Below are 25,295 nucleotides of genomic sequence, written 5' to 3'. Positions count from 1 at the left end.
GCCCATTATGCATATTTTTGTTTTTGTATGCATACACTCAACACACACACACACACACATACACTTTAGACTTTCTTCGTTATTACTACGTGGGACGCCTTGATGCATTAACTTGAATACATCCATGAATATTATCCCGTACTTTGGCGAGTACACTCGGAAGGCGATGATTGCAATGGTGGTGGTAGCAGTAGGGGAAGGAGATGCTTCGGAGATGTAAGAGAATGGAGTGGGGGAAGATTGGCGAGGGGTCGGCTAGTATATAAGGTATAAGGTAGTCCATTAGCGTTAATATTATAAACGTTAGCTGCCCTCTGGCCATCCCAGTAACATGCTCGCGCGCGCATGCGTGGTAGTTTTCACAAACATACACACTTACATACGAATATACGAATACTCGGTACACTCTCTCCCTTTCTCTCTCTCTCTATCTCTCCCTCTCTCCCTTTTCTCTCCCCCTCCTTCCACTCTCTCTCTCTCCTTTCGTACAAACCAACATTAATATAAGCTACACATATATATGAGTACGTACACAGTTATACGTGGTCAGACTTACGCATACATCGACAAATATTACGCGAACGTTACGTACACCGCAGCTCTTAGGTGTTCTGTTACCATATATTATCCCCAGACTCTGTATTCTACAGGGTGACCGGATTGAGATCTGACACCATTTGTTTCGGACCGAGTCGATGGCTTGTTTTGTATTTCTTTCGATATTGGGCTCTATTTCTGTAAGAACATAAATGATTTTAATGGCAGTTAATTCTTCGTTAAAATAAATTTCTATTAGACATATCAATCTTCTTATTCTATAGCTTCAATATTAGAAAAACATAGTTTATCTTTATCATATATATTTTAAATGAGATTACATATAGTAACCTGTTTGTTTATCAGATATATTAAGATTGTATTTATATATATTATCTACGTGTATTCACATATACTAGGCAAGAGGCAAGGGTCTAAAGGTACTCCGATTCAAGAGGATTTCGCTAATCCTGTGACGAGGATGGTTTTAACGGTTGGCCAAAGTGCAAAATGGAAACATGGGGTTTCTACGGGGTGAAGGTAGGATAAAAAGGCCAAAGGAGAAAATGTCTGAAATATATTTCGATGCACCTGCTTTATGTGCATAAGCTTTAGACTTTTAGTTTTAAACTGCTTTGCTTTCTTGAACCATAACTACATTGTTGTAAGGAACATTATGACCTTTTTATTTGTTGATATTTGAAATATCAATCAAAATCTCTTTTGAAATGATAACAATTTTTAATTCTTCGTGGATACAAAAAATCTGTAATTAATAGTTAAAAAAAAAAAAAAAATATGTACGAAGAAGAACTGAAAATGTGTAGAAAATATATCACCGAGCATATAGCGGTGATAGGAAGAAAAATAGAAGAAAAGAAGAAAAATCGTCATTAACAGATTTTTGTTGCTTCCACATCACGTTGTATAACACCATTGTTAATACGAAAAAGGATTGGTCGCCTCCGCTTCTTATCTAGCACAATATACTTAAGATGTCGACTCGTACACCCTCATTCGTTTCATAGACCCACACATATACACGTTCACAATCCTTATAGCAACCCCATCTGTGCTATATCGAAACACGGCGGTTACCTATCCCTTGGTAGGTTCATGGAAGTCACTTCTAGAAAGAGAGAAAGGAGAAGATAGAGAAACGAACGTATACTGGATTGGAGCAAAAAAAGAAAAAAAAAAGAAAAAAGAAAAAGAAAAGGATAGAAAGAAGTGGATATGTACGATGTTACTAGCCCTTTCCACCATCCCCCCCAAGAAAGTAATAACATTAATTGGTATAAGTTCGAATCGGAGCGAGCTAGTTTTCGATAAGGGGCAATTTTCTTGAGCGAGAGAGAGAAAGAGAATGGAAGGTCAATTTTTCCTCGGCTAAAGTGCTTCGATCTAATCGAGAAACGCTTTCTCCTTTTTTCTCTCTCTCTCTCTCTCTCTCTCTCTCTCTCGAAGAGACGACCAACCATCGTCACGGGGATGGTGGGGAGATGGATAGGGTAGACAAGGGTGCCTTTCTTATATTATGCTTCTTCCTTGTTACCTCCGCAATTAATTGTACGCGAGAGGAACGTTCCTCTCGGATTATGGCGGGCGGGTCTAAAGAAAATAGTCGAGGATCGTTCTTTTTAAAAAGACGTTAATTAAACATCGTCGCGGGTAAGAGAAAATTTTCAATTGCCGAGTCATTCACATTGTTGGAAGGAGAAAGAAAAAGAGAGAGAGAGGAAGAGATGGAGAGGGGAGGAATGGCTGGATAGATGGAAAGGGGAGAAAGAGAGAGAGAGAGAGAGAGAGAGAGAGAGAAAAAGAAAGAGAAAGAGAAAGAGAAGAAACGCTCGCTGGCTGTTATCCTGTCGCGAGCTGGAGATCTTCGGACGAGCAAGGATCGGTGAATTCGACATCGATTTCCCAGCAATTTCGCGAGAGTCGAGAACCCCTGCCCAATGTAGAATCCTAGGATCTCCTCTGACGTCTGCTTAATTAATTACTATCCGCGGTTTTAATTAGCCGAGGTTCCTGTCTTCGTTCTCTCTCCCTCTCTCCCTTCCTCTTTCTCTTTCTCTATTTCTCTCTCTCTCTCTCTCTCTTTCTCTTTCTCTCTTTCTCTCTTTCTCTCTTTCTCTCTTTCTCTTTCTCTCCGTCTCTTTCTCTCCGTCTCTTCGCCCTTCTCTTCTTCCACCTTCCACTACTCTTCCTTTGCCTCCCTCACTCCCACTCCTACATACGCATACATTTAGAGACGCGCATGCGCATGAGTCCTTCTGCATTTACTATGTCTTTCTCCCTTTCTTTCTCGTTATTTTTTTAATTTCTTAGAATATCTTAAAATTAGCCAAATCGATATGAAAATTTGAAGAGCGTTTTATCATAAATAGATTTGTGTGTTTGAGATTATTAATTAATTATTAACAGTAATTTGTCACAATAGATATTGTAATAAACAAGAATATAGCATTTCGTGATTTTACATTGAGCACCACTTGCGTTACGAGATGTCTTCCGGAATCGCAAGAACTCCTGCCAGCTGACATGACTGTTTATTGTTCTAACTATGCTTAAATGGAAAAAAAATTCACACGTAAGCGTCGGGCAAGTTAAGAAATCGCTCTTAATCATACCAGCCTTCTGGATTCTGGTTTCTTGTGGCTTCTGTTATATTCATTTCTTTCATTTTTTATTCCCTTCAAACATGTACTCTTTTTATTTTCATTTTACTTATATTTCTTTTCTATTTATCTGCTTATCTATGTATTCAAATATTCATAACAAGTAAATATAATATAAATGATCGATAAAAAAAAAAAAAAAAAAGAACAATTATGATAAATTCACATTTTTCCATATGTATTGGGAAATTGTACAGAGAATGTAAAAGAAATAAATTACGAATTCAATCGTTCACGCAACACAATCCTAACGCAAGTTTTCTATTTTTATTCTAAATTATAGAATTAAGGAAATTCGAAGAATGAAAAAAAAAAAGATAACGATTAACGTTGGTAGGAAATTGTCTCGGTTGGTGGAAGTTAATTACGCTATCGTTATATACCAGCAAATTATGGTATTATGCAACGAATACCTCCTATCTTGAGTTCGATAAAAAGAAAAAAGAAGAAAAAAAATGGAAAAGAAGAAGAAGAAGAATATACTAGCAGCACGTTCGACGAGTCTTCTGATGATGAAGGAAAATGACTCGATGATGTTTAAATCGTTTCACTTTTTTTTTTCCGCGATATTCTACTCAAGACATGCGATTCAAGATAATTGGTAGTAAATTAAATCGAAAAGAAAAGTTAATTAACTGTTCGTACGGTTGCATAAACTGAATAATCTTCCTCTTTTAATATTAAATTCGTTTCTCTGATCTACGCTTTGAAATAAGCAAAATAATTTTTACAAATAGAAATTTTTGTTCGAGCGATAGGATATTTTAGTAAATTAAAAAAAAAAAAAAAAAAAAAAAAAAAGGAAACACAAAATAAGAAATTAAGCGTAAAAAAACGTACTACTCTCCGACGAAAATTTTCTATTACTCAAATTACTCATTATTTCGTTATTGAAATACCAAGCAGTTCCAAATTCACGACACTTCGATGAAGCTTCTGCGAATAGGGTGATTTCATTTTCAACGACTTTACGTTAATTACTTAGTCAAATCTTGATATAACTTGAATTCCGTAATGTTTCTAATGATTTTCACTTTATCTGACAAGATTTTATATATATATATATCTTTGAATATTTCCACATGGAAGAAATCACATAGACCTAACTATTACTTGATTGATGTTTTTTAAATTAATTTGCACCGATGCCCTTTCGGTATTGTACATTCATTGTGCCGCATAACGAGTATCGTTTTCGATTTAAATTTATAGATGGTGTTAGAGTAAAAAATGCAAGTTACGTAGTTACGTACGGTTGGTACAATAACGTGCACGCGCGCGCGCACACACACACACACACACACACACACGCGCGCACGCACGCATCCAGGCACATTCGCTTGCTAGCTTGCGGTAATTTATGCATGCTTCGAGCGTTACGTTTATTGGGACACAGGCGAGAATAAATAGAATTTCTCACGGCGGTGGGATCGTACGATACTCTCCGAAGTAAAAGCTTCCACTGTCGCACGCTCCTTTCGGGCACGCACGTTCACGCCTACGTAGAAACGAACTGTCCTATCCGTGTATGCCTATACGTTTGTGTTTGTTGTCTACGCATTTTTTACATAACCGTTATGTATGTACAACGTGCCGTATCTTTCTAGATATTTTATAACAACACCAAACGCCCGGAGAAGAGAATTCACGTTAGATTAACTCCGATTCAGCAATGTTTCGTGATAGATCGTTAAAAAGCTTTTGTAAAAGATTCGAAGCTTTTATTTCGTGGTACCTTTTTTTCCCTCCCGTTCTTTCTTTTTTTTTTTTTTTTTTTTTGTTGTTTCGTATTCCTTCATGAATCAATTGTAGTTGAGACGAAAATGATTTCCAAAGAGAAAACGAGTTTGAACATCAAATTGGAATACTACGAGCACAGGAGAGTAGGAATAAAGAAGGCACCATATTAGCCACAGGGGATGACCGGTCGGAGCAACAATGGAGAGACAATGTGTTTGTTGTCGATTAGCGAAAGAACCAGGCGAGGTTTTTACGAGAGCAACAGTCAAGGCGGTCGCGAAACGGTGGGCAGAGACGGCAGCTCGTTTACAACCGAAGAGAATCGGGGCCCGTGGGCCGAATGACCCTCTTTCTCCCCGTGATTCTCTCTCTTTCTTACTTTTTCTATCTCACTTGCCTCGACTGCCTACCTAATATTTACAGCAATTCTCTTTTTTTGTCAGGATCGCTTCAAGATATCTCATGGTGACCTTCATACATTTCTTTAGCGCTCTCTTTCTTTCATTTTCAATTTATTTTTATCATTGGCATTCACAGAACGTCATGGAAATGTAAATAATATAATCAGGATCAATGAAACAATTTCAAGGGCCCGATTGTCTCTGTAATTTCGTACTATTATATGAATAGATGTTTACCTAGAAATTGAAAGAAAGACAGCGGATACAGGTGTACATTTTGAACATATACGAATGAGGGACACCTGAGTCCGTAATTATTTTGAGCGAAAACGATGCCAGGGGAAGAACTTTCTCCATCGGGAAGCTTTAATTGCATCAAATTCGATTAAACCGATACACGAGTCGCAGAAGGTCTTCTTAGCATCTCAACTATGGTTTGAGGGTCTTCTCGATTGTCTTACAACCTGTTGGTTCAATACGTATGCCTTACGATAAAAGATCGTTATTTCCTATTGTTATAGGCAAGTAGTTAAAAAGATGAATGAAATGAAAAAAAAAAAAGAAAAAAAAAAGCAAAAAGAAAATCTTTCTTTCTCTCTTACACGAAGAAAATAACCTGAATGAAGATATTCATGTTTGATAAATTTTCATATTATTGGTTTCGGCGATATCAATATCAAAGAGACCTCATGTAAGCTTGATTTTGACGAGCCGATATATGGTTTATTTTATCGATAAACAAACTAGGACATGCTATACAAATATAACTAGACTTCTTCATAAATATTATCTCTAGATCGATATTATTATCGACAAGAAACTCGCATACTATCTACGTCATTTTCTTCTTATAAACGAATTCCTAAACATGTACATATAATCTACATATAATATAAACATAGTGATTTCTAAAATCCTTGTCTAAATAATTAAAAAATATTTATTCGTAATCTAAACGAATCGTATAGCATTTAACGTTATTACGATAAACTCATAATCATTGAAAGAAGCCTGCTGATAAGATCAACCAATATAGATAGCAGGTGGATTTAACGAAGAGAGCGGTCTACGCGACAAGCAAAAATTTAATTAGCAAAAGCCCGAAAATTAATTGCTTGCACCGTCTTATTGTGCTCTGTCCCCGTTCACCCTGGCGCACCGTCTCACCCTCCCTGAAGCGTTACCGGGAGACCCGCAGCGTCTATATACACCGGGAATGTAATATTCACAACAGCCTATATCCAAGCCAGCAGTCAGGGTGCCCACCTCTTCCTTCTACTCCAGCTTCGCCACGGTACAGTAGGTACACTCCTACATAGCTCCCTGTCTCTCTCTCTTTCTCTATTCGTCTGAGGGGTGACAGTGGTGGTACTGTTGGTGGTAGTTGTATGCCTGGGGCGTTTAGACGAAGTGCTTCAGTGGTGGGGTTAGATAGGTGGGGATGAGGGTGTAGAGGGTAGAAGGCAAGGGGGTGCAATATGACATTATTAATTGCTCCACAATGCCACCGCCATGCAGGCACCGGGACACGAACAGGAGGCTTTCTCCTGTAGCCGACCAATCGGCGCTCGTGCGGTCGGTCGTCTACGACGGAAATTTCATTAAGTGGATTCTTATAGACGCGGTTTTGAGATTAACAATATGATATGTGCGCGCTGCCGTCTCCGACGTCGCCACCGCCTCGCCACACCACCTCGTGAGATATTAGATCGGAGAGCCGTTCTATATAACCTAACCTCCTCCTCCTCCTCCTCCTCCTCCTCCTCCTCCTCCTCCTCCTCCTCCTCCTCCTCCTCCTCCCTGCTTCTCTCGTCATCCTTTCTCACGAGTACACACTACGCGCTACTCTCCAGAATAACTGCCACCATTTCTCCCTTCGTTTGTCGGGATTTCGTCTATATCACTCTTGCCTTACCTACCGTTTGGATTATCTTGTTGTTGAAAATCAAAGAAATTTATTTAACTATTATTTTCAATAAATACTCTGATCGTTTATTTAGATGATATACGTAAAAACTTTTTTATTGTTCGTAGTTGGGATTATAAGTTCAGTAAATTTACAGTCTGACCAAAGTGATCAAATCAACCCTAGAAATTTTTTCTTAGCGAACGAAAGCTACAGCTGGTGGAACTAGTCCGAATTAAGTTAAAGCGAGACGTGATTTATAACCCTAGCAACATTTTTCTCAATATAATAGTGTTTCGTTTGTAATGAAAGTTCATTGCAAAACGAGGTAGTTACATCCGATATTTCATTATCATGATACACTGACGTAGAAAATCAACGGCGAGTCCATCTCTTTATTGCGTTAACGTGACGGTCATTCTGTCTTCGTTTGATCGACCATTTACCATCGTTTTCTCATCGGAATACGAACTTCTAGTATAGAGAAAGCAGGATGAGGTTGAAGGTAACTTGTTATCTGTAAGGTAATAGTGCTAGGGAAGCGTACTTTTTTTTTATTAAAGGAAGGAAGCTTTTACAAAATAAAAGGGAGAGACTTTGATTTTTTTAAATAGCTCCACGCGCTTGTACCACCTAAATTTTAATCGCTATTATAGCGAAGGTCGAGGTAAATGCGGCGGCATCCATTAACGTATCACCCTGATGAACCATTAGAGTCACTAAGCGTGGTAGTAAAAAGCGTTGCTTAAGCCATTGAATCGGAACGGGTTGTGGGTGGGCGGAAAAGTGTTTCTCTGTAAAAAAAAAAAAAAAATTTAACTGAATTTGGATGGAAGACGATAAAAAAGTACCAAGTGTGAAATACCTTAAATGGAGTTTCAATATTTAAATTATCGGATCTTTAAGATCGCCATATATGATTTGAAAATAATCTTAACCATAAGTTATTGGAATAGGGATCAAAGGCATTAAAAAGTTATGTCCATTCGATGTAAATACTATAACGAATCGAAATTGTTGCATAAGTTATAAATCATCAGAGGGATCGCCACACTTAACGAAGAAGCTTAGTTCGTATGCTCAAAATATTCGAATTGAACATTGAAGCTCCGATTCCACTTAGTATCAGGATAATACGAACTATCTAGGCATTCAGAGTATTCGCTGGATTCGAGAAGGGTTAAAATGCAGAGCGCAGAATAGTTAGCGAATATTCCGTGCATCCGTAATAGTGATTAAGGGGAGAAGAGATTTAGAGTAGAATGTGGGAAACATCGTTTAGTCAAACTGATTCATTATTGCCGGTTACATTTAGCTGAAAGAAGAACGTCTGTCATACCTCAAACCTGATACATAGTTATTGTTAGTTTACTATGCACATACATGTGCGACAAGCAAAGATATATTTCATTTCTTCATTATGGACCTTCGTCTAACCGATACTTTTGCTCATTTGTAAAAGCAACAAAAAAATATATGAATAGAAAGGGGTTTGAGGTGATTAAACGATGACGGGTTTATGCCTGCTGAAAGAGTCTGGTTCCCGTCGAAGTAGTGAGAAAAAGGAACAGCTACGGGCAGGAAAGGGTTACTGGCATGAAAAGATTATTGGGGGTAGAACGTAAAGAAAAGTTGAAGATAACCGAAACCTTTCCGTAAAAAGTAATTGGTTAATGTCTCGCAAATGAGTTCAGGTTTTTTTTTTCCTCTTGTTGCGTTGTTCCTTTCCCGGTAGCTCTACCCTTTTGCTTCGTATTTCTCACTCTTTCTTCCTATCTTTCTCTCTCTCACTCTTCCTCGTTTAAAATACGAGCTTGCGTGTTCATGATGTAATAAATAGAACATATACAGAAATGAAGAGAGACAGAGAAAGAAAAAGAGAGATACCGAGTATTTCCTCTGTCTATCCTTCTTCTTCTTCCTCCTTTAGATTTCTCCCTCTCTCCCTCCCTCCCTCTCTCTCTCTCTCTCTCTCTCTCTCTCTCTCTCATTCTCTCTTTGTCTTTGTCTTTTATCCCTTTCCAACCATCTCCTTTCTTCTATCTCTCTTCTCCTTTTCCTTTTTCTCCCTTTCCCCGTGTGCACGCGTATGTTTTTATACCCGCTTCGGGGTTCCAGTCACGCTTTGTGCCACATTGTGCGTGCCTTTGGAGCCCCATTATCCGCGTGTAAAAGTGTCATTATGTAGCCACAGTAAGCTTGTGAGGTGAGAACGAAGACTCGATTTTGTTGGAAGGGATAAAGCGAGAAGAGACAGAGGAGACTCTCGTTTAAACGCCAGCCCTTCCTCGCATTTCGGGAGCTTCGTCAGTTTCGTTATCACACGGAGAAGAACCACGTTTTCTTTCCTCATTTTCTTTTCAGTGAAACTTTTCAATGGGAGAAAAAGTAAAAAGAGCCCAAGCTCGTTTTTAGTACGATCGGATTACAATAACCGGTTTGGTGATTTTTAAGTATGGTTAAATGATTGGGTAATATGCATAAAATTGTTTAAGAAAAAACGATAATACTCTTGTGAAATTTAAGAGTTATTTAAAATTATCATTATGCGTTTTAAGCTTTTTAATAAAGAATATTTATTCTAATGTAAGCTTTTTATACAGAAATCTCTTCTTATCTTTCTGTCTCTCTTTCTCTTTCTCTCTCCCTTCCTCTCTCTCTCTCTCTCTCTCTCTCTCTCTCTCTCCCTCTCCCTCTCCCTCTCTCCTCCCTGTTTCTCTCTTGCCTGCATTTGCAGATGTTCGGCAAACAAGTGGTAATCGAAGTCCTCGCATACGGTCGTGTAATAGTGTGTACGTAAAACACATCGACTACAGCAGAGAAAGAGAAGAGGACGACAGGGGATTGAATGTGTAGAGTGAGCACAACGCCAGCTTCGTTAGGAGAGCTGGAGTGGGGATAAACGAAGAAGGCAGGTCGTATTCGAGGAGGAAAGCTTGGTAGATCCCTGCGATGATTCCTTGAATACCTCGTTAACTTCTCCCTTCGTTTATTGATTCGATATTCGATTTAATATTTTTTATTATCCTGTTTCCTTCGACCCATCACAACTATCTGAAGTTTAATCTTAAATTTAAAGCTATCTTAAACTTGTATGAAATTTGAAATTGCATTAAAAATATCTAACTGTTTTTTTTAAGTTAAAGTAATCACGATACTATCATAACAAAACTTTCTTTCTCACGATCTTAAAAAGATAACGCCTTTAAAATTTATCCTATATAAAAGTTTCTTATTGCCAATATATATATATACATACATACATACATACACATATATATATAAATATATATATATATATATATATATATATGTATGTATATATATACATACATTAAACTCAATAATCAATAGAATAAACAAGAAACGTTTCTAATTCCATTAAATTATATGCAAGCAAGGATGCAAGGACGATCCAGATATAAAGGCTTCGATTTGTCGAACCTCACCTCCTTTCTCTCCTCTTTCACCCTCTTCTAGTCTACGTTCACGCACACACGAATGCAACCTCTCACAATCGTTTCCCCCACTTTTCGCCTTCTCTCTCTCTCTCTCTCTCTCTTTCTCTCTCTCTCTCTCTCTCTCTCTCTCTCTCTCTCTCTCTCTCTCTCTTTCTCTTCCCATTTCTGTCGCACTCATGTTAAGGGTAAAAGGCGTTCTCTTCGATCCTCCAGCTCATGTAAACCGGTCGAGCTGGTCGTTTCTCTCCCCATCACTGCGATCACCTGCTCTCCTCGCCTCGCGAAAGACCCTTCGAACACACCAAGAGATACCCTTCCATTAAATATATACGAATATCTCATCGTAATCGTCCCAACTTCGTACCAGTCTCCTTTAACCTCCGCTTCGAAGATCATTTTACGTTTAATTTGATACGACCGGTTGTGTGTTCGGTGACCCACTTAAAAAAATTGACGTGTCATTAGCGTAAAAAAAAAAAAAAAGAAAAAGAAAAAAGAAAGGGAAATATCTCTAAGCTTTATAATTGTTAAAAAATGCGTTACTTGTTCCGACTCCTTTTTCATTTACGAATAACGAAAAGCTACGGAAGGGTTCGAAAGATGACTCGCGAAGCCTCCACACCTGCCGCGAATCATTACTTTATTATTAATTGTTAATTATAATTAATTATGCGTCGTCTCACGAACGAGCTAATTGACATTGATTTATGACTTTAATTAAAGGTGCCGACGAGCGGTGTCTTACAGGACGGAGGGAGGTTTTAACAACACCTTTTAAGAGTACCTTCTCCCTCCTCCCACTACTTTTGCTCCTTATTCTCTCTTTCTCTCTCTCTTTCTCTCTCTTTCTCTCTATCTATCTCTATCTCTTTCCCTCTCTCTGTCTCTGTGTCTTTCTCTCGTTCTCTATCCAGTTTCTTCTCTTTCTCTTTCAAGACAGCCTTTAGACGTCGCTTCTTTCAAGATACCCAACAGTATCCATTGTAGTATTAAAAATAATATATCTTAGGAACAACCTTGCACCGAACTAAAAGTTCAAATTTGATTTTGTTGTACAAAAGTTGGAACAATTCTAAAATAAATAACTAACTAGTACATGTATCTCGATTAATCATGAATTATTATTAATAGTTCGTATTTAAAAATTTATTTATTTTTTGTCTTTTTTCTTTTTTCTTTTTTTTTTTTTTTTTTTCATTTGTACCATTCCATGAAAATGAAATGCACGACTCATTAAGTCAGCTCACATTACTAGAATTCAAAACTAAAATGCTAACAACCATCCTTATTATAAGAATAAAAGTGTCCCTGAGAATGCATTAAATCCTGTTTATTTATGTATGTCAACATTGCATATTCAATAATTAATGAATTATTAGGTCTTTCTCGGTTTCCTAGAAATATAGTATTACGAGTCTCATTATCTATATTGAATGTGTTCGTTTAAAAAACAACATAAAAAATACTGAAATGATATACTACGATAGAAGGGGACGAATTTGAGTTACTTAATGGGTGGGAATAAAGTGTGGTGCGCTACGAACATAGATCATGTTAAAGAGGCCGTGTGAAATAAACAAACAAAACGTTCTGGAGTGGGTACAGAAAAGAGAGTAGTAAGGAGAGGCAAAGTAAAGACGTCGATACAGAAAGAAGCTCGAGAAGCGAGGATCGAGCTTAAGGATAGTAAAACGACCGAGCGGCCGTCCCGTGAACTGGGGGTTGAATGGGTGGGTAGGTGGGTTAGGCGGACTGAAGAGAGAAATGGAGAGAGAGAGAGAGAGAGAGAGAGAGAGAGAAAGAAAGAGTGAGAGGCAGTGAAATGGACGAGTCTTGTTGGGGGTTGAAAGGGGCGAGTGAGAGGGTAAATCTTAAATAAAGTGATATGGAGTACTTTCGTATAAAAGCTCCATTTCCACTGCTTCTTCGAATACCTTCGACGCTTTCTCTCTCTCTCTCTCTCTCTCTCTCTCTCTCTCCCTCTCTCTTTTTCCTTGCTCTAGCTATCTCTCTCTACTACTCGTGAAAGTTTGTAAGGACTTCGTTTTCTGTATTGACCTTACCGAAGTATCTCTCTTTTATCTACGCAGCTAATGTTCCCTTTTCTATTCGCCATGATTACTTCGGTCATAATAAAACAGTCTGCAATGAAGTCTGAGCTGTAACTTCTTGGGTTAGTAGAATCTCCAATTAAATCTTGATTAGGATACGTTTATGTGTATATATAAGAACGAAATTAAACTATTGAGATTTATTCATGGCATGAAAATAGAAATACATGTACAAACAGAATAATATTATAGGGATAACCATAATTCATATGTATATATTGTTTTCTCTTCAAATATCTAAGCTGTTAAAATCCATTCATTACTTATCTCTTCATATATCCTTTAGCTTCTATAGTTATTATCATTATCAGCCAGTTGACTTTTATCAAACAAGTACGATCTAGCAATTCGCTGATGTAGCTCGTTAAACCCCCCCTGACAGTTTTCTTTCTCGTTATGTCCTTACATTTCTTCTCCTTTCTTGTTTTTTTGGCAACATTTCTCTTCCCATTCTCGCTCTCTTAACTCTTCTTTTTATTATTTTCTTTCTATGTTCTTCAACTTTCACCTTTCTAAGGTCGTTATTTTCCCTTTATCTCTCTTTGCGTGGTACTATGCGTGTAAGACAATTCTTGCCATTTAGTTGAACGAAGACAAAGAGTCCGATAGATTGTTCTGGCGGAATAAATTTGAAACTTGGTCTAGATGTTTTGAATAACTTTGAAAACAGTTTATACTATTTTTATTATATATCTTCAATTTTCATCTGCTAGGTGAATGACGAATTTATTCAATAGTAAATCTATTTCCTATCTTATTCTTCGTTATTCTGATATTTTTTCCTCGATTGAAGAAATTCGAGAAATTGAAAAGATAGATCTCGGAAGAAAAAAAGAGAATAGTCTATGCAACGACACGAATCAGTGAAATCGTTTCACGTAGCAGGATATGGTATAAATGGGTCTTCGTTTTAATTAGCAGTAAACAGCCTTCATTAAGCCTGGAGCAGTAAATCACCTACACTTATCCCCTACCCTATTCTCTGAGTTCGTCCTCCCTCAACGAACGAACCATCTTCGAGCGAGTGAGAGAAAGAGACAAAGAGAGAGCAAGAGAGAGAGAGAGAGAGAGAGAGAGAGAGAGAGAGAGGGAGGGAGAGAGAGAGAGGTAGAGAGAAACCAATGAGGACGAAATGCGCAAGAGAAGGAGCAAGAGAGACATAGAAGAAGAGGAAGAAGGAAGTGAAAAAGGGGTGGGGACCGAGAGAAAGGGTCGGCAAGGGGAGAGGAGTGTACATTACATTTCAATTTGGATCTGTCCGTCCTTCTTGCGAGAAGCGAGAGACGAGCACTCTACCATGGACCAATGCGTCCCGTCGAAATAGTAGAAGAGAAGCTTGCGAATTTTCCTTCCTTCCTTCACCTCCACACTCTTCACTCCTTCTAACTCTCTCCTACTCTTTCATGAACGTCACTAACGGCGTATAGAAAAGTACCGAACTTGTTGTCGCAGTTTGTATTTTCTGGAAGCTCTATGCGTCTTTTTTAAATTCGATTTTATTGATCTCTTCTTCGTTGCATTATTTCTCTATTTTTCTTTCTTCCCTTTTTTATCCATTGTGTTTTATATTTGATGCTAACCAAATATGATTCCAACAAAATATTTCTGATTCCTTACTTTTAATTTATGTTTAATTAATATAATTTTAAATCATAATTGTTCAAGATTTTCTTTATGATTCATTCAGAAAAATTATATTGAAAAATTCATAATTAATCAGACATATTGATTCTTAACAGACCTCCATAGCTTAAAATCTCATTAAAATCTTTTCGTTGGAAATACATACACAGTGCATTTAATGTAAATCGAAAAATTATGTGGAGAAGTTAACAAAGAATTATTAGCCAACCATAGTTAATTAAATGGTCAAATTTTTTATGCGAGTGTATAATAAAATTTAGGAGATGCTTGGAAAATATTAATTAAAAAGCAATATCGTTAAGTTCAAACGAAGCCTTTGAACGATCGAAAAAACAGAGAAGTACCTCTAAACGATTAATCTACCATTTCAAGATTCTAAACGATGGATAATAATTTTATAGACTACTTAATATTCGTTACATTGATTATTCCTTCTCTCTCTCTCTCTCTCTCTCTCTCTCTCTGACATTGATATAATTAATAATATCTTGAATAATTTTTTGTTCAATTAATAAACCTTTTTCTTATTACTGCGTTATATTTGTCCGAAATATAATAAATACCGAATAAAATCTATACTTCTGATTTCACAAGAAGGATAGTTGATTTGAACTCTTATTCATAGTGGCCTCTTTAAACTTTTACATCAGCGTTACACGCCAAGGCACATTTACTCGTTTCCTTCTTTCGCGATCAATCGATCGAAAGATCAGAAAGAAAGTAGACTGGTCAAAGAAGTTCCTTGATGTTTGTAATATCAAGATAAAGCATATAGAAGTACATTCTATGATCCCTGTTATTCGATTGCAATATTTCTATTTAAACATTTTAGATAAAACAAATACGAGAGATAATATTTTAATGAAAGATTTCTAAAACTATTACTATGAAAGATCATCGGTAACATTTTTTTATAGTTTTGAAACATATGACGTGTTTAAAAACTATAAGACAGTGAGACATTTAAAGCCGAGAAAATGCATTTCCTTGAAATTGGATTGGACACAAAGGCTTCGCCGTGTAAACGGCCCTCCGGGATTTGATACTGAGTTGTACCGCGTAGCGAAGCTACGGTTATACGGAACCCGCCAACTTCGTCCCGAGACCTCTCCCTCCTCTCCCTTCTCTTCTTCCATCTCCAGTTCCAAGAGTAAGGTGGAGGTCGGAGGTCGAGGGCTTCGTCAAGTCGGGAACCCGTCGATCCAGTTTGTGCCTGGAATCACAGTCCCGTTTTCACCTCAAAACCCTTGAACTCAAATGCCGAGAATCAGCGTGGCACCATTCACCTCACGTTTTCTACTCGAGCAAGTTGAGATCATCGTTCCTTTGTAATTTACTAAATGCGCTAAGATCTATTCGTTGAAATATAGTAACTACTTTTCAGGATCGATCATAGAAATAATATATAAATACATACGCGCACGCACGCACGCACACACACACACACACACACACATACACAAAGAGAGAGAGAGACTTCCTTTTCCGCCCCGCCTCTCTTTTTCTGTCTGCCTAGCAAGTTTACGTGGTATCGATTACTTTGGACTCTACGCAACGATTCCGAAGTATCTCTATCCATTCATAATTCATGCGACGTGCCATTTTATACAGCTATAGAATTGTGTATCTATGTGTATGTCTTTGCCCGTTGTTTGTGCTTCTGAACGTTTCTAAGTTCTCCACTTTGGATTCTCTCTCTTCGCCATTTTCTTTACCAGTCCTTCCCTCCATATTCTTCAATGTATATAATTTTGTATCGTCTGTATTTCCCATTGTTCTTATAACTTACTAGCAAATCACTTTGATGATCTATCCTCGGAACATTTATGGATATAATGATAATTAAATCTATTCATTTTATTCATTGTTTTATCAATAATTTATTGTCAACAAACATTTGTGATAAATTCATTTTTAATAATTATCACAATATAACATTTACTTTTATTAATTTTTGTAATTTTTCTTAAAACTGATATGTTAATAATTTTTATTTAATTTGTATTATTTATCGAACAGAATTGTTACGGTATAATTACGACATATGTATTGTTACAATATAATGACCATATGCCAACACAATAGCGTGAGAGAACCTCACGTATTCGATAGATTATCTAAATCCACCTTTACATTTCTTTCTGCGATGAAGTTTACGGTATATCTGAAGGTACAAGAGAAAGAGAGAGAAAGAGAAAAAGAGGAATATGCGTTCATGGTGCACGTTGTTGTACAGTGCAGCGTAGCTGCCAATGGAATCCTTTGTAGCAACGGACCCAACAAACGGGCCTTTGTCCTCTGGTAAAAGGGGACCCCCGGGGGAATCGAAAACGTTCGTTTTACCAAATGGAATTTATTGTTTGTTTAGTTCTGCGGTTTCGAACGCGCTACCCTTTCCACATCGTCAGATTTATTGGCTCTTTGCTTTCTCGTTCGCTCTCTCTCTCTCTCACTCTCTCTCTTTCCTCTCTCTCTCTCTCTCTCTCTCTCTCCCTCTCTCCTTCCCCTCTTCAGAAAGTGCTGTTTGCCGCGTAAAAAAGTTTGAGCAAATAATATTGTTAACTGCTGTTGCGTATAGTGAACATCGTTTTTTTTTTTTATTGGAGAAAATCCGATACTGGTTTTCGTCCACACATTCTCATTTTTGAATGCTACGAAACTAACAACATGCTAGGTAGTCATCTTGAAGAATAAAAGATTAATAATATTTAGTTTATTCTGTTGATATAAATTTTTGATAAAATTTGATTAACATTCGAAATATTTTGATAAGCTTGCAGATAACATCTCGCATATATTCTTTAGTTTCTCTTTTGGTTTTTTTTTTTTTTTTTTTTTTTTTTTTTTTTTTTTCTGAAGATACGTTAACGGAACGAAAGATTATTTGATAGTGCGCGAGTGAGTAGCCAAGGCCGATAATCTCTCTAGTGTTTTTCTTCTCTGCTAGCAGCACATTCTTTCTCTCTTTCTGTCTAATGCTGCACGACCCACTTATCCCATGCGCATCGTAACAGAGACCCCCAACCCTCTTCTACGAGCCGTTTTATCGGGTGTCGCCGCGGGTTATCGTCGTGGTTGCTGCCACAGAGGGCGAAAAAGGGGTTGGGTAGAAGAGGATAGCTGACTGTGGTGTGAGGTTGCTACCACCTGTTGGCAGGACAACGTCTTAACCTCCTACGTTTCCACCCCTCCACCCTGCGCAGTCTTCTTCTTCTTCTTCTTCTTCTTCTTCTTCTTCTTCTCTTACGGATTGTTTTTTTTCTTTCTCGCTCTTTGAGTTCTTCTCATTCCCGTAATCTCGCTTACCACTTGGGACCTCACTCCGTGGTTTGGTAATTTCAGTTACCATAGCTGGTACATCAATGAGTATTATTTCTTTCAACATTCAATCTGATTTATTTCTTATAACATTATCAATGAAATCCCAGATCTCATTGTTATTTTTCCTAATGTTTTCTACAATACAATATGATTTCGTCTTATTGAATTATTATTGAAATCATCTCGGTTGTTACTTTTGATCGATGAGATCCAACAAATGTATATTGAGTATGCATTTCTTGCCTTTCCATCAAGGTCACTCAGTCTGGTTTCCTACACCGTCGGCCGTGTTATGCATCCGAACGCAGAGAAACACGACTACGCGAGATGGGAGTTAGGGTTGGGAGATGTGAGGGGTGGAGTGCGGTGAGTGTGAGGTTCCGTAACGACACTATTCGCTTCCCTACCATTAGTATTTGGCACCACGACACGGTAATGCAGCTGTACATCCCAGTCCGCAAATGGATCTTGACGAGTCTGGTACGAGGCCGTCGACTGATCAGTGTTAGGTCCGAGTTGTCTGTCTGGCTTGGATATGACCAGATATTTCCATCCACTGCTATACGGGAAAACTCGTTTGACACCTAAGCCGTGCAAAGATATAAATTATTTTTTACGAAACATATCTTTAATCGTCTTATCATTTTGAAATAATATTTGAGGAACATGTAAAACATCACTTCCGTGATATTTCAATTACTAATATTTGTCTTTGAAATATGTTTTTAATCTAAATAATTCAATTCGAAAATTTACATTTTTTTTTTTTCAGAATTCGTATCTCTTTTTATATCGCTTATCGTATCGACTAGATTGTTTCACATAGACGAATCATTTCAAAATTAGGTTTCGTCTTGTTTACCATAATTATACTTTAAATTGTCCAAAATTATCTTCAGGTATGCTATCAGGTATCGTTTCAAAACATTATACGCCATAATTAGAGATGATGAAGAAAATGATTCAGGATGTAGAAAAACGATCCAAACCCAAAAACATCATAATTGAACCAAAATTATCTTTCTGTCGTTCGATTCATCAAAGTATAGAATCATAGAACAAGATTAACGATTCCCAAAAAAGGAAATGAGGATAGTGATCATTATGTAATAATGACTATCTCTTCAAAAAAGGAAACGCTATACCTAAGTTCAAGCGTTAGTATAAGTTTTCGAAACGACGATTCTCTCTCTCTCTCTCTCTCTCTCTCTCTCTCTCTCTCTCTCTCTTTCATCATGCTCGACACCGTAATGACGATCATTTGTTATTCTCGACCGTCTCGTTTCTGAAGTTGAACGTCTAAAAGTCGAACTTAGAGCACATCTCGCCAGTCATTGCCGAACGAAAACACATGAGAAACAGAGAGAAAGAGACAGACAGATAGACAGACAGAGAGAGAGAGAGAGGGAGAGAGAGAGAGAGAGAGAGAGAGAGGGGGGAGAGAGAGAGAGAGAGAGAGAGAGAAACGGTCTCTCCCTTGTTTAGCCCTTTATTTTATTTTTTTTCGAACACGTCAGCCCTCTTCGCGTCGAGCAGAGCGTTTTTTCTCTCTTTTGCCCTGTCGGTTACTCGCTACTAATTTCAATTAGTATAAAGAAATCGCTGGGGTCGTTCAGCTTCGTGCTTACGCGCTTCCTTCTTCCTGCCTCTTTGAGAAGGGGCTGGAAAAGGTTCTGTTTTTATGTAATTATGAAACATTTAACCCATTTCGCGTATATTTTATATCAAAAAATAATTAGTTGTATCCTTTTTCATTATCAACTTAATTAATAGTAATGTAGACATAAGATAAATTTATATTATACGATATTTTATGCATTTCGTTTCGCCGATTGAATATAATGTTATAAACTTGATAAAATCTTTAATATCTAAAATATTTTCAGATCACAAAGTTCGTACGAAATTCTATTAAATATCTGTAGACGTGAAATAAATTTAAACGGGATATATATTTTTTCAAGTTCGTATTCGCATCCCTCTTTGAATTTACTATCAACGGAATACCATTTTACATGAGAATCCTGTGTTAAATATCACCGAATACGGCTGTTGATATAATGACTCCTTTATTGCCGTTTAAAATTTAAAATAATTTTTAATCGACTATGCACCGCTCCACGTATCGCATACAGACGCAGGATAGCTACGATGAAATCCAGTCAGAATATTCATATTCGATATTATCTTTCGTCATATTTAATGTCCGCCCGGGATGTATCCTTTGTTCAAAACACAATACCAGTAATAAAAGTACAGAAGAATAATGAAGGTTAATTATTGACGGATAATTAATCAATCCATACCCTTCTTCTTTTGCGTTTTCTCGTTGAAAATGTAAAATCCTTGTACGCGTGAAAGTTGGAATTGCTATTTTTAATTTTTTAATATACAAATACACGTGACGTAGAGGTTATGTGCGCACGCGCAATGTATCCGCTTTACGTACAAAAACGTGGAACTAGCGGTCCGATGGCTGGGCTCTTCGAGAGTCCCATTGTAAAGAAGAACGAAGCTTTGTTGGTTTTCCATCGTGGTTAGGCCAGGGACTTGCGGCCCCTCGCTTGGAGATCCATTCAAGTGCGCCCAAGTGGAAGTTCTCTCTTCCTTTCCATCGAGAAATCTCCTTTCTTTTCCCACTCGTCTCCCCGTTCCCTCTCTTCACCAACCCAAAGTCCCACTCCATTGGATAATCCGATCCTTTAACAGACCCACGCAGTTAAACGTCTCTCGTTATACGAATTCTTCGAATGTTTTATTTCCATGTTTTCTACCATTCTCTTGTGTGTGCATGTGTGTTGTGTACGCGCGCGCGCGCGCGCGTGTGTGTGTGTATTTTTTATGCTATATTCTTTGCAATTATTTCACAGGTTCAATTTTGTAATTGAATCATTATAAACTTTAGGTATGCGTTCAGGTACATGTGATCGATATTAAACACTTTTATCATTAAATCTTTTAATTAAGATCAGAAATTACACTGATTCGGAATTATACTGTGTTAATAGCTCAAACAAGCAACAAAACTATGTTGTTGGTGTGGTAAGACCATGGGTAGTTACCTTGAAGTGACAGCTCCCTAATCGAGAATAGGCGAATAGTGAAAAGGAAGGTGATAGAGAAGAGTGCATCAAACCACCTTGGTTTCAGGTCGCGACTTCCAAACGTCGACGTTCCTTTGACATGAAAGTACTCAGAAAGGAGAGGCACGAAGGAGGATGTCTGAAAGTCAAAGTGGCTGGAGGTCGTGCTTCGACTAATCTCAGATCAAGATAGCAGTGCAACTTGTAATCGCGTATTATACCACCACCGATACCACGAGCCAACCATGCCGCGTGCTTACAATCGGGCCTTGCAAGATCATTCCCGATAACTTCGAAAACGTTCCAATACTAGGGAGACGCATTGCCACGATTATTCCGCCATTTCGAGACTCCAGACGTTCGATGGTATTTTTTTTTTTTTTTTTTTATAGATTACTCGATACTCTTTATGTCATTATTCATCCTAATATTTGAAAAAAAAAAAAACACATTGATAATTACTTGTGCGAACGGTATGATATTTATTGGACTGACGAATTCTTAACGAAACAGATAAAATTAATGCTTTTAATATTACAAGGAATAGAATTGATTCATGTTTTTATTCACAGTGATCTTTTCAAACTTTAACATTACAGTTGCGTCAAGGTATATTCCTCTATTTCCTTCTTTTGCGATCAATCAATCGAAAGATCAAAAAGAAGGTAGAATGGTCAAGGAGATTTCTTGATGTAGGTAATGTCAGGATAGAGAACGCTCGGCACTCTCGTTAACTCAAGCATGCTTAAAGGGAAACCCTGTAGCGAGAAAGGAAAGAAGAACGGAAACCACTGCGTCTGAGAAAATCACCTTTATTCAATTTCTTCTTTTTTTCTTTTCCTTCGCACTCTACCTTTTCATTTCTTTTGCGCAAGAAGCGATAATATAATAACTTGAAATATCTCCGTCAATTTGAATAATGCGAAATAATGAATGCTTGCAAATTTTGTTGGATTTTCGAAGATATAAGAGACAATAAAAATTCAAAAAAATTCTGTAAATCGAAGAAGTATTTGACTGGCTTTACACGCATAAAATTATCAGCTTCACGGTGAGATCAATGAATATCCATCGTATTTCTTTCAGTTAACGGTCGTCCTCGCACACCTTCACCATTACCACTTCTTCTACCTTGTCGTTGTTAATTCCACGTTACAGTGTGCGCCATAGCTATTACTCACACTTTATACGTATTTAAGCTTACATGGACGATCACACATAGTAAAAGAGAGAACGTATACTAATCCACGTAGGAGAGCCGGACACGCCAGATGTGGCGCGCCCACGCGGTGAAAGTCGCGGTAATTGATTCCGTGCTCTTAAGACATCTCACGAAGATCCTGTACCAAGATTAAAACGCGAGAGTTGGCTGGGGAACGGCGTTCCGGTTGAATATATAGAATTCTCTATACGGTTCGAATATAGATTCGAAAGATTTTTTGTTAGCCTTAACCAAGAGGACGATAATTTTTGTCACTAAGATCCGCCCTTCCCGATACTGTCAGTTTTCTTAAGATAAGACATGTTTGAAATGATAATTTATTTTATTAGGCCAGTCGCCAGACATGAGTTATTGATTTTATACGCATTCGTAATGTTGTTGATAATATAACCACTAAAAGTTAATTTACAATTAGAAATGAAAGACGTAAGTATTGATCTCTATTAAATTTATTTCCTAAGATATAACGCTGAGTTAATATCTATTGTTGTGATATATTCAAAGTTTTAACATTCAATATGGTTGGTAAACGAATAAACTCTTTTCGTTTATGTATTTTCATTGCTAACAAACAAATGAAAAAGAATAGAAGTTGCTTGTCGAACAGGATCGATAAATTATTAAAACAAAACATTCTCTGAGGTAGAACTCTAAGGTAGAGAGAGGGTGAAATAAGGAAATGAGAGATACAGGCGCATTCACCTGTTCCTTTTTCTTCTTCTTTTCCTTTTCTTTTTTATTCTTCCTTTCCGTGACGTGGTCTTGAAGTATATTTACTTAGGTCTCGTTGTGCATCGTTGCTTAATGAAGAAGAATAACCGAGCCGTCGCGTTCTGAAAGCTGGTTTAAGGTGGTTTAAAGGGATACGAGAAGGAAGATGCTTGGAGTTCCTCAAATGACTCTCGGAAATTCTTGCCAAGATTTTAACATTATTTTTTAATTCTATTTTCTATCGTACAAACTTAATTAAAATATTAATTATTCTCTCTCTCTCTCTCTCTCTATATATATATATATATATATATATATATAAAATTAATATTGACTCTATCCTGCACTATATTTCTACGAAATAAAATAATCGATGGGTAAAAAAAGATTTTCTCTTTCTCGTTGGCTAGTTCATTGCTGGCTCATTATCCGACCGATAGAGAAGGATTATCGATTTCCCGCTCACGTCCGCCCGATCTTTCCCCGATGGACAGTAAGCTCGATCGTTTAACGCACCTCGTTAACCGCGTGCGTAATGATCATTCGGTTATAGGCATCGCTCGGTAATTGAATAACGATCCGTGCGCGCGCGAAAATACACTCATGCACACACGTATACGTTTAGACGTGTAGCAGTGCGACATCATCGTTGTACCGTCGATGACGATGACATTCAGTCATTATGCAGGATGACATGCGTTTTGCGTGAGATCGAGACGCGTTTCAGTTACCAACACACTAACGTTCATTATAGCGCATTTATTACGAAGCAACATAAGAGATCGCAGATGGCGCTGCCGTTGAAGAAGCGTGATGGCGCTTGTCAGTTTCTTTTTTTTCTGGATCAAAGCACTCGATGCTTTTTTAAAAGACTTTGGATCGTCCTTAAAAAACAAATCCTTCTTCGTTGCGCTCTTTATTCCGGCCTTCATATATTTTCCTATTATCTCTTTTTTTCCTCAATATTATTTGAGAAGAAATAGAAAAACAGAATCATTTTATGTGAGGAACGAAAGTTCTATAAAAACAAATTTACATTGGTAAATCAATGTATATACCCTCAGTTTATTACTCTCTTTTTATTAAAAGCTTGCCATAATGAAATTGTACTCTTGAGTCTCTGTGTTTCGATATTGAGAAAGAAGAAAGTGTCCATCCAATCTTTTCAATACTTATTACGTAGAACGTTTCTCTTTGGAGAAAGAGAAAGAGAGAGAGAGAGAGAGAGAGAGAGGGAGAGGGAGAAGGAGAGGGAGAGAGAGTGAAAGAGACGACTCGATCAATAACCATCACTTTCATTCATACGTCTCCAGTGATGCGAAAGCGTAGAGAGAAAAAAAAAGGAAAATAGAAAAAAAATATTTACTGTAACGAACGAACGAGCAAACGGAACGACGTCGGGAACGAAACGAACGAAATTTACATTCACCGTCTAGCAGCACCGAGACGTCGATCGATAGCAGTCGTCCTGGGCACCAGTTACATAATCCAGCCGAACCACAGTAGTATCCATTAATTAATTGGCATTATGTGCAAGATAGCATGGCGTCTCCCTTCGTCTCCGATGCCAACTCCTTTCTAGCCTTCCACACTTCGACCCAGCAGCACTCCTACTACCAACACTAATACCAATACCGATTCTACCATTACCATGTTGAGCAAGCTACCCTCGTCTGCACCCACCCACCCCCCTCCCTCCTCTTCTATCTCTCTTTCTCTCTTAGTCATTCTCTCCCTCTCCCTGACGTCCATTAGAATATTAATGCGAATTGATGCACACGTGTCATTACCGTAATGAGTTGGTTGGTGCTGTCCATGGGTGTACAAAGTGTCGTCTGAAAAGCAATCACGAAATTGCGGGTGTCTCTCTCTCTCTTCCTCGTCTACGTCCTCTTTCCCGCTATTACTCTCTCTCTACTCTTTCCCCCGACTCCTACTCCTCCAAGCTTTTCCTCTTCATCCTATGAATTTAAGTACCCGAGCGTAGCGTAACGGCGTAACTACGTTGCTCTTGTGGCCAGATATCTACTGTCTGGAATGGGACAGAGACAGAAATATCTATGGAAAAGCTAGGAAGAAATAATTTATTTTATTAGACTGAGACCTTAATGTAAAATCGCATCTCGTTTTCAACGTCAAAAGTCAAGAGTCAATCCTAATTACAGTTAAATTAATACTACTCAAGATCATGGAAGTAAGTAAATTAAATAATATCGGAAATAATAATTCCCATTGGTCATGATAAAGGAAATAACAATTTTTATTCAAAATTATTTATTACTTTAAAAATCTTATCTATAGAAATAGCCTTTTAGATTCTTATCCTTTTTCGAACCCAGGTTATCGGCTCGTTAGAAACACCAGATAATCTTATTGTTCTCTGTCACGTTCCTAGGAATAGTTAAATATCTTTCCAAGTAGAAAAGGTTTTCTTTTAAATGGAAAAAAAGAGAAAAACAGAATAGACAACAAAGATC

At 37.6% G+C, this 25,295-nt stretch overlaps 1 protein-coding gene across 5 annotated transcripts in view; it reads left to right on the top strand.

Annotated features, from left to right (window-relative positions):
* Positions 1-25,295, top strand: part of LOC124428169 (thyroid receptor-interacting protein 6) — a 227,225-nt gene that overhangs the window by 140,102 nt on the left and 61,828 nt on the right. For 2 of the 5 annotated variants that reach the window (XM_046971926.1, XM_046971923.1), the window contains exon 2: positions 957-1,077. The exons of the other annotated variants lie outside the window; for them this stretch is intronic. The gene's annotated coding sequence lies outside the window, so the exon portion shown is untranslated. The remainder of the gene's footprint in view (positions 1-956; positions 1,078-25,295) is intronic. 5 annotated transcript variants of the gene reach the window in all.

Source organism: Vespa crabro, chromosome 11, assembly GCF_910589235.1.
Source record: "Vespa crabro chromosome 11, iyVesCrab1.2, whole genome shotgun sequence".
Classification (NCBI taxonomy): domain Eukaryota; kingdom Metazoa; phylum Arthropoda; class Insecta; order Hymenoptera; family Vespidae; genus Vespa; species Vespa crabro.
This window is presented reverse-complemented; position numbering and strand designations above follow the sequence as displayed.